This window comes from Portunus trituberculatus, chromosome 20 (genome assembly GCF_017591435.1).
Source record: "Portunus trituberculatus isolate SZX2019 chromosome 20, ASM1759143v1, whole genome shotgun sequence".
In the NCBI taxonomy this organism is placed as follows: domain Eukaryota; kingdom Metazoa; phylum Arthropoda; class Malacostraca; order Decapoda; family Portunidae; genus Portunus; species Portunus trituberculatus.
Window position 1 is genome coordinate 15561790 of NC_059274.1, and position 10000 is coordinate 15571789.

The 10000-nt window shown below is 45.5% G+C and overlaps 1 protein-coding gene across 1 annotated transcript in view; it reads right to left on the reverse strand.

Moving 5' to 3' along the window:
* Positions 1–10000, reverse strand: part of LOC123506654 (zinc finger protein 1-like) — a 322241-nt gene that overhangs the window by 170547 nt on the left and 141694 nt on the right. The window lies entirely within an intron of this gene.

Consider the following 10000-nt stretch of genomic DNA (forward strand, 5'->3'; position numbering starts at 1 on the left):
GGAAGGAAGGAAGGAAGGAAGGAAGGAAGGAAGGAAGTAATGAATGATTGAAGGAAGTAATGAATGAATGAAGGAAGGAAGGAAGGAAGTAATGAATGAAGGAATGAAGGAAGTAATGAATGAAGGAATGAATGTGTTACTGTTCTTGTTCTTATTTCTTGTTCTAATTATTTTTCTATCTATCACGATTATTTATTTACATTGGTAGTAAAAGTAGTAGTAGTAGTAATAGTAGTAGTTGTAGTAGCAGTATTAGTAGTTATAGTAGCAAAAATAATAGTAGTAGTAGTAGCAGCAGCAGTAGTAGTAGTAGTAATAGTAGTAGTAGTAGTAATAGTAGTAGCAATAGAAGCAGTAGTAACAATAGTAGCAGTAGTAGTAATAGTAACAGCAGCAACACTAACAGCAATAATAGTACCAACACAACCATTACTATTACCAAAACGATTACCATTAACTCTACATTAACTAACCCAGTGAGAGATGGAGATAGAGAGAGAGAAGAGGATGGATGGAGGCAAGGGAGGCGTGGGGAGAGAGAGAGAGATAGAGAGAAAGAGAGATGGAGAAGGGGAAGGGGGGAGGAGAGAAGGGGAAGGAGAACGGGAGGCATAGGGAGAGGGGACAGAGAGGGGAGAAAGAGAGGATGGGGAGGAGCGAGTGGGAAGGGAAAGTCACGAATTATGGCACCAAATAAAACTGGCCGAACATCAGGCTAACTAACTTTATTGTTCCATTCGTTAGTAAGTTTGTTCATTACCCAGCCGTCGCCACCGCTGAAGTATTTAAAAGAACATTACACACTCGCCAAAGTAATGGACCTCCTTCAAATAAACAAACGAAAGAGGAGAACACTGCACACGTAAAAATAATTACATAGATCAGTAAAATATTAACAAAAAAGAATATACGTAAAGCAAATATATTTATTAAACCAAGTGCAATTATTTTTTCATTTTCTTCTTCTTTCTTCTTCTTCTTCTTCTTCTTCTTCTCTCTCTCTCTCTCTTCCTTCTAATAAAAGGTGTTTTATTGTTTTACTTATTGTTCGTTTGTTTTGTTTAGAAGAGTTAGGTGTGTGTGTGTTAAACAACTTTACACACACACACACACACACACACACACACACACACACACACACACACTTGAGAGAGAGAGAGAGAGAGAGAGAGAGAGAGAGAGAGAGAGAGAGAGAGAGAGAGAGAGAGAGAGAAACACTTTATCTCATTTTCCTTCCCTTTTCCTTTATCAAACACTCTTATTTTCATCCTACTTCATTCTCTCCCTTACCCTACAACCTCTCCTCTCCTTTTCTCCCTTACTTACCCTTCCTCCTCTCCCTCCTCCCCTCTCCCTTCCCTCTTCCCCTCCCTTCCTTCCTTCCTTCACTTAACCTTCCCTTCTAAAATTCTATTGCTGACTTAATTACAGATTCCACCGATAGTATGAAGTGAATAGCATTGACCACGAGCTGGACCTATACCCCTTCTCCCCTCACCTCCCCTCACTTCCCCTCTCCCCATTCTTCCTTCTCCCCTCTCCCTTTCTCTAGAGTATGTGGGAGGGGATCCAAAAATCTGCAGGGGAGGGGAAAGGAAGGTATGCAAAGTCTTAAAACACTTAGTGAGGGGAAATATGAGGGGAAGAATGAGGAGGAGAGGAAGGATATGGAATAAGGAAAGGAATAAGGAGAAATTCAAAAGGAAAAAACTGAAATAGGTGTTTAAGAAATGTAAGAAAGAATTTAATCTTGAGAGAGAGAGAGAGAGAGAGAGAGAGAGAGAGAGAGAGAGAGAGAGAGAGAGAGAGAGAGAGAGAGAGAGAGAGAGAGAGAGAGACCCACACACACAATTGCATACATACAAGAGGATAAGACCAATGTGAATGAGAGAGAGAGAGAGAGAGAGAGAGAGAGAGAGAGAGAGAGAGAGAGAGAGAGAGAGAGAGAGAGAGAGAGAGAGAGAGAGAGAGACATAGGAATAATTGAGAGGGACATTCAATTTGTTACCAATACCTCCAGTGTATTGCTCTGATTGTCTCCCTCGCCCCTCCAGATGCGCGGACGCCCGAGTGGAGGAAAGGAGAGAAGGGGAGGAAGGAGGGAGGGAAGGGAGAGAGAAAGAGAGAGAGAGGAGTAGAGTTTGTGGAATAGGGACAGAGAAAACGAGATATTAAGTAGGAAGAAATCGACGACTGAGAGAGAGAGAGAGAGAGAGAGAGAGAGAGAGAGAGAGAGAGAGAGAGAGAGAGAGAGAGATTATTGGTATGGTGAGGGATGTATCTCTCTCTCTCTCTCTCTCTCTCTCTCTCTCTCTCTCTCTCATTTCCTATGTCAACACTTAACAGCCTGAAGTGCACTACAGAAAGAAGAAGAAGAAGACCCGGAGGAGGAGGAGGAGGAGGAGGAGGAGGAGGAGGAGGAGGAGGAGGAGGAGGAGGTGACAGTCCGTGAACAAAGAGAAGTGCAAGCAAAAGAATGAGGGAAATGAAGGAGAAACAGAGAGAAAGAGATAGATAGAGATAGATGTGTATGAAAGAAAGGTATAATAATAATAAACAAAGATAATTGAATAAGCGGAAAATTGAATACCTGGGAATGCCTTTTGTTGTTGCTTTTGTTATTATTATTATTATTATTATTATTATTATTATTATTATTATTATTGTTGTTGTTATTATTGTTGTTGTTGGTGGTGGTGGTATTAGTAGTAGTAGTAGTAGTTAGTAGTAGTAGTAGTAGTAGTAGTAGTAGTTGTAGAAGTAGTAGTAGTAGTAGTGATAGTAGGTGGTGGTGGCGGTGGTGGTGGTATTGGTGGTAGTGGTGGTGGTAGTGGTAGTAGGTGTAGTAGTGGTAATAGTAGTAGTAGTAGTAACATTAACTTATCTTGACCTCAAACGTTTGACCTCTCTTGCAATTCAAACTTAACTTGACCTGACCTAACCTAACCTAACCTAATGTAACCGAACCTAACACAATCTAACTTAACCCAGCCCAACCCAACCCAACCCAGCCCAACCTAACCTAACCTAACCTAACTCAATCAAACCCAACCTAACCTAACTTAACCTAACACAACCCAACCTAACCTAACTTAACCTAACCCAACCCAATCCAACCCAACCTAATCTAACCCAACTTAACCTAACCTAACCTAACCTAACCTCTTAAGTTTTTTTTCGTCCTCCTTTTATCTGGAATCCATTTAATACCTCCAGCTCTCCTCGGCCTCAGGAAGGAGAGAGCAATAACTTTACTCCGGAGCAATCATCCCTCCTTCCCTCCCTCCCTCCCTCCTTTCCCTCCCTTCCTCTCTTCTACTTTTTCCTCCTTCCCTCCCATCTCCCTGTCTGTCTCTCTCTTCTCCCTCTTTCTCTCTGTTTCACTCTCTCTCTCTCTTCTCTCTTCTTCTCTCTTCTTCTTCTTCTCTCTCTCTCTCTTTCCTCAAAGGGCTGGAGGCGATAAGTTTTCTTCTTCTTCTTCTCTCTCTCATTGGTGAAGTATTAAGTTTAATAAATGCGGTTAAAAACGAGAGAGAGAGAGAGAGAGAGAGAGAGAGAGAGAGAGAGAGAGAGAGAGAGAGAGAGAGAGAGAGAGAGAGAGAGAGAGAGAGAGAGAGAGAGAGAGAGAGAGAGAGAGAGAGAGAGAGAGAGAGAGAGAGAGAGAGAGAGAGAATACGAATTAAAATGAAAAACGAATAGAAATAAAAAAAATGAAAATTATCTCAAATTCTTAACTAATGTTTCTCATTTTTCCTCTTTTTCCTCCTCTTCCTTTCCTCCTCCTCCTCCTCCTCTTCTTCCTCTTCCTCCTTCTTCTTACTAACAATCTTCCCCTATGCTACTCTTCCTTCTAGTCCCCGCACTTCTCTACTTTCTCCTCCTCCTCCTCCTCCTCCTCCTCCTCCTCCTCCTCCTCCTCCTCCTCCTCTTAAAGCTATGGCCTAATTCCCACACAAAATTGCCATAGTAGTGATATAAGGTGACACTTACACCCTGCACCCGCGCCCCACACACACACACACACACACACACACACACACACACACACACACACACACACACACACACACACACACACACACACACACACACACACACACACAGAGAGAGAGAGAGAGAGAGAGAGAGAGAGAGAGAGAGAGAGAGAGAGAGAGAGAGAGAGAGAGAGAGAGAGAGAGAGAGAGAGAGAGAGAGAGAGAGAGAGAGAGAGAGAGAGAGAGAGAGAGAGAGAGAGACACACATACCCACCCACCCACCCACCCACACACACACACACACACACACACACACACACACACACACACACACACACACACACACACACACACACACACACACACACACAATAGATAGATAGATAGATAGATAGATAGATAGATAGATAAAGAGAGAGAGAGAGAGAGAGAGAGAGAGAGAGAGAGAGAGAGAGAGAGAGAGAGAGAGAGAGAGAGAGAGAGAGAGAGAGAGAGGATCGTATCGGCAGGGCAGGTGGAGGTGTGGCTGTTTGCTTTAAAAATGGCCTCCAGACCCAGGAACTGTCAGTAGACCTTCCTCAGCAAATGGAAGCACTTTTCTTCCGAATAGTGCTGACCGACAACAGTGGCTTGCTGCTCTGTGTACTATATCGCCCCCCCAGGCAAGGCCGATTCTCGTTTGACTTCCTGGCGGAGGAGATGGACAACTTGCTCCAACGCCACGGCTGCAAGAACGTCCTCATCGTGGGAGATCTAAATTTCCATCTCGAGCAGCAAGCTTACAACAACTTAGTGACAGTGTCCGGCCTCACCAACCACGTCACATTTCAGACCCACGAAAGAGGAGGCCTGCTCGACCCAGTATTATCAGACCTCCCGGAAGAAAGAATATTGTGTCAGCAGCTGGATAAAGTGGGTAGTTCGGACCACCACGCCGACTGACGAAGATCCAGACATGTGGCGAGGGAAAAAGCTGCACCTCGAACCATCTGGCTATGGGAGCAAGAAGCTGGCGTGACATGAGGGGCGCACTGACAGCCACAGACTGGCAGAGGCTCACGGGAGACGCGGAGGAGATGACTAACGCTCTCACCTCAATCCTGGCCACACTACAGGACCGCCACGTCCCTCACCGCACATACCTCGCCAAGGCCACAAACCCCAATGGTTTGGCTTCCGCTGTCAGATAGCTGCCGAAGCCAAGTATGCAGCATGGAGGAGATACAAGCAACGTCACAACACAACCTCACCATGCACCGAGCTGCTTGTAAGAGAATGACTGACACCTCCAAGTGGGCGAGGAAACACTGGGAGCAAGACCTCAGGAGAAAGCTCACAGGCCCAGGAGTTGGAGATAAGACGTGGTGGACACTGGTCAAGGAGAGGCAGGGTGTGATGCGGCAGGAGAGCGTGCCCCCCCTCACCAGGCAGGACGGAACCACTGCCTCAAGCAGTGATGACAAGGCTGCACTCCTGGCAAAATTATTTGCAGAAAAAATGCAGGTTGAGTGCCCCACACGCCCCTCCAGTGCTACCCGGGAGACAGCGCACACCATCACCTCAATACCCATCACCACGGAGCTGGTGGAAAAAGCACTCGGGCAACTGGACGCAGGGAAAGCCACGGGCCCAGACGGAATCAGCCCCCGGGTGCTGAAACAATGTGCCAGGGAACTGTCAGTGCCTCTTGCTGCTATTTTTTCTGCCTGCCTGGCAGAAAAAAAGTGGCCAGCATCCTGGAAGGAGGCATACGTGGTCCCTGTGCATAAAAAAGGGTCCAAGTCTGACCCAAGGCACTACCGACCCATCTCCCTGCTGTCTGTGATGGGTAAGGTGTTCGAAAACTGGTGGCAGCCGTCATATGGCAGCACCTGGATGAACACCAGCTTCTCTCACCCCACCAGTTCGGGTTTCGGCCAGGTCGATCTACTTCCGATCTCCTTCTCCTACTCTCCCAGGAATGGCAGGACACCCTTGACGAAGGCCTGGACACGCTCGTAGTGGCCCTTGATATCGCGGGGCTTATGACCGAGTGTGGCATGCGGGTCTTCTGACTAAGCTCCAAGCCAAGGGCATCGACGGCGGTCTCCTGAAGCTACTCGAGGATTACCTCCAAGGAAGGACACTTCGAACCGTCGTCAATGGGCGGACCTCATCACCCACCAATATAGGAGCGTCAGTTCCACAGGGCTCAGTGCTTGGCCCAGTCCTGTGGAATGTGTATATAGACGATCTCCTGCGCCAGCTTCCTGCAGTCAAGGCTTACGCCGACGACTGCACAATCTCCCTCTCCTACTGCCGCCAGGACAGCCAGCGCGCCGTGGCCAACATCAACCGCCAGCTGAAGGCAGCAGAAGAGTGGGGGAAGGTGTGGCAAGTCACCTTCGCGCCGGACAAGACACACGCCATGGTCATCTCACGATCCCCTGCCGCCTCTCAGGCCGTGGAAGGACAACTACAGTTTGAGGGCGAGCAGCTGCCTCTCCAGGAACACATCAAGATCCTGGGAGTCACCATGGATCGTGAGCTGCGCTACGACACCCACATCACGTCTGTAGCCCGCCAGACCTCTCAGCGTGTGTCAGCCCTGCGCAGGATGGCTGGCAGTCTGCACTCGCGAGGCATCCTCACTCTACAGGGCACAAATCCGTCCCTGTATGGAGTACGGTGCCTTGACATGGATGTCCAGCGCCCATACCCACACCAGCCGGCTCGACGCGATACAGAGGCGCGCTCTTCGTCTATTGGGGGAAGACGAGGAGAGCGTGGCAAGTATCACGTCACTGGAGCACCGGAGGGACGTGGCAACCTTGACGGTGTGCCACAAAGCTCAAGTGCTACATACACCTCACCTCTCCCGCCTCAGCCTGCCGCCACACCCACCCGGGAGAAATACGAGGCAAGCAGCGGATGGGGACCAGCAGGTACTGGTGCCTCTCTCCCGCTCCTCACAACACCAGCGAACATTCAGAGCCAGGGCAGCGCGCCTGTGGAATCAGTTCACGGTGGCCACGCCTGCTGAGGTAGCGGGACTATCAACTCAGCAGACAAAAGTGGCCGCCAATGTCTGGAGAAGCGCTCTCCCTGCCCGGCTAGTGCTGTGAAGTGTAGTGCAGTGAGTGAGGTGTCAAACAATATACTAACGAGAAAAAGACGTTTAGAATAGTTCCTTGCCAACACAAAGAGCTTTATGTCTAAATCTCCTTATATATCTGATTTATTGTAAAATGTATATAAGATAAGTATAAGATAATGTTTAAATCAACAACAACAACAACAACAACAACAACAACAACAACAAAAAAAAAAAAAAAAAGAGAGAGAGAGAGAGAGAGAGAGAGAGAGAGAGAGAGAGAGAGAGAGAGAGAGAGAGAGAGAGAGAGAGAGAGAGCCACTCTCTCTCTCTCTCTCTCTCTCTCTCTCTCTCTCTCTCTCTCTCTCTCTCTCTCTTTCTAGCAAGGTATTCTTCTCACCTCCCTCAAATTTCCCTTTTTGCTTTTTCTGATCCTCTCTCTCTCTCTCTCTCTCTCTCTCTCTCTCTCTCTCTCTCTCTCTCAACGAAGGGAGGTAAAAGGGAAAGGGAGGAAACGAGAACAAGGAGGAAGAAGAGGAGGAGAGGAGGAGGAGGAGAGGAGAGGAGGAGGAGGAGGAGGAGGAGGAAGAGGAGGAGGAGGAGGAGGAGGAGGAGGAGGAGGAAGGAAAGGCAGTTTAAGGAGCTTTACCTTCATTCTTGACTCTTTCCTCCAAATTATGAAAGATTTGTACCCTATCAAGCCTCCTCCTCCTCTTCCTCTTCCTATCCTTCTCCTCCTCCTTCTTCTCTCTTCCTCTTCCCTTATCTTCAGGACTTATCTTTTTACATTTTAGCTTTTTTTATTTTATCTTCTCTTTTATTCCAGCTAAATTATTCTTTTCTTCTCTTCTTCCTCTTTGTTATCTTGTGTTTTCTTTTTCCTTCTTTTTCTTAGTAAATGAACAAACTGGGAAATTTAAAAATGGTTGAGAGATTCGTATATTTTTACAAACATTGCTTTTATTAATTTCTTCAGTACCATGAGACGTTTTCATATTCATTCTGGTAAGTATTTGGTGATTTTTACAGGTTTAGAAACTCATGTGGGGATTAGAATAGTGAAGATTGGCCATTAGTCTTCCGACCTCCATAGACCTTGCTAATGTCAACAAAACCATCTATCAATACTCAGAACTCATGGTAAAAATATGGCCCAGTATTGAAAGGGGTTAATCTTCTGACCTACATACACCCTTCGTAATATAAATAAAATAGTCAATAGTACTTAAAACTCATGGTAAAATGTGTCCCAGTAATGAAGGGGTTAATCTTCTGATCTACATAGACCCTTCCTAATGTCAATAAAATCGTCTAATAATACTAATAATGGTAAAAATGCGTCTCTGTACTGAAAGGGTTAATTTTTTGTCTCTTCTCTATTTATCCTTTTTATCTTTTACTCCCTTTTTTCACTAACAAGAAATTGAAAGAACAGGTTTTTACAAATGGTCAACACCTTTGCATTCTTAAACCAAACTTTCCTTGTGTTATTTTTTCTCCTCAGAACCTCAACTGCCCATTATCCTCCCCCTCGCTTCCTTCCCCTCCTTGCCCTTTCATCCCTTTAGGAAAATCTCATATGGTACAAAACAGGGAAATTATGCCAAGTTTCCTCAGTAGAATGTAAAATAGTAAGTGGCATTTTTTCCCCCTCCTTCCCCTTTTATTAGTTAGGGAAAGAGTTTAGTTAAGAATATTTTTCCCCTCTTCTTTTCCCCTCCTTGTCATTTTTTTCCTTACCTTTTCTTTAGGGAAATTTCATAGATCTGTTTTTTCTTTCCCTTCATCTTTTTATTTTAGTCTTTTTTCTTTTGCTTTTTTTATTTATTTTATGGCAAAAATTTGAGTTAAGTTATTACAGATTTTAATATTCCTTTTATGGGGAGATTTGGGGAATAATTTCTGGAGGAGGAGGAGGAGGAGGAGGAGGAGGAGGAGGAGGAGGAGGAAAATGGCAAGGAAGAAGGTAAATGATAAGAAAAGCGGGCGGAAGAATAAGAGGAAGAAGAGGACGAGGAGGAAGAAGAGGAGGTGGAGGAAGAGAAACAGGAGATAAATGCAAACGAGATGAGACAAATATGGAGGAAAAAAAAAAAGGAAAAACAAGAGAAACAAGGGAGGAAAAGAACAAGAAAGAATGGAGACAAAGAAGAAGAAAAGAAGATAGAAGAAAAAGAAAAAAAACAAGAAGAACAAAAGCAAGAACAACAACAACACAAAAAATAAAGAGAGAAAGAAGAAAAATGACAAAAAGAAACCAAAAAAAAATATGAAAAGAAGAAAAATCAACAAAAAGGAAGACGAGGAGGAAAAAAGAAGGAAAAATGGAGAAAAGGTAGGAGAAAGTCAGAGGAGGAGGAGGAGGAGAAGGAGGAGGAGAAGGAGGAGCGTAACAAAAAAGAAAAGCTTAATATTTGGTTTTATAGTCACCAAACGAGCGGTTACGGAGCGACACGGGGCAATAGAGAGCACGAAGCGGCCCGGGTGATGAAAAGTGAAGGAAATGAAGGAGTGTGTGTGTGTGTGTGTGTGTGTGTGTGTGTGTGTGTGTGAGAGAGAGAGAGACACAGAGAGAGAGAGAGAGAAAGAGGGAAAAAGGAAGGAAAGAGAGGGAGAAGGAAGAGAGGAAAAGAGGAGAAAAAGAGGGAAAGAGGGAAAAAGAGGGAGAGAGAAAGAGGAAAGGAGGAAAAAAAAGAAGGAAAGGGAGAAGAGGAGAAGAGGGTAAAAGAAGGAGAGGTAAGAGGAAAGGAGGGGAAAAGAGGGAAAGGTAACATAGTAAAGAAGGGAATGAGAGGAGAAGAGGGAAAGAAGAGGGAGAGGGAAGAGAGGAAAGGAGGGAAAAAGAGGAAAAAGGAAGATGTCATTGGTGGGGAGGTGGGGGGTGTAAGGTGGTGGTACATTTCATTTCCGGTGAGGGGAGGAGGAGGAGGAGGAAGGAGGAGGAGGAGGAGGA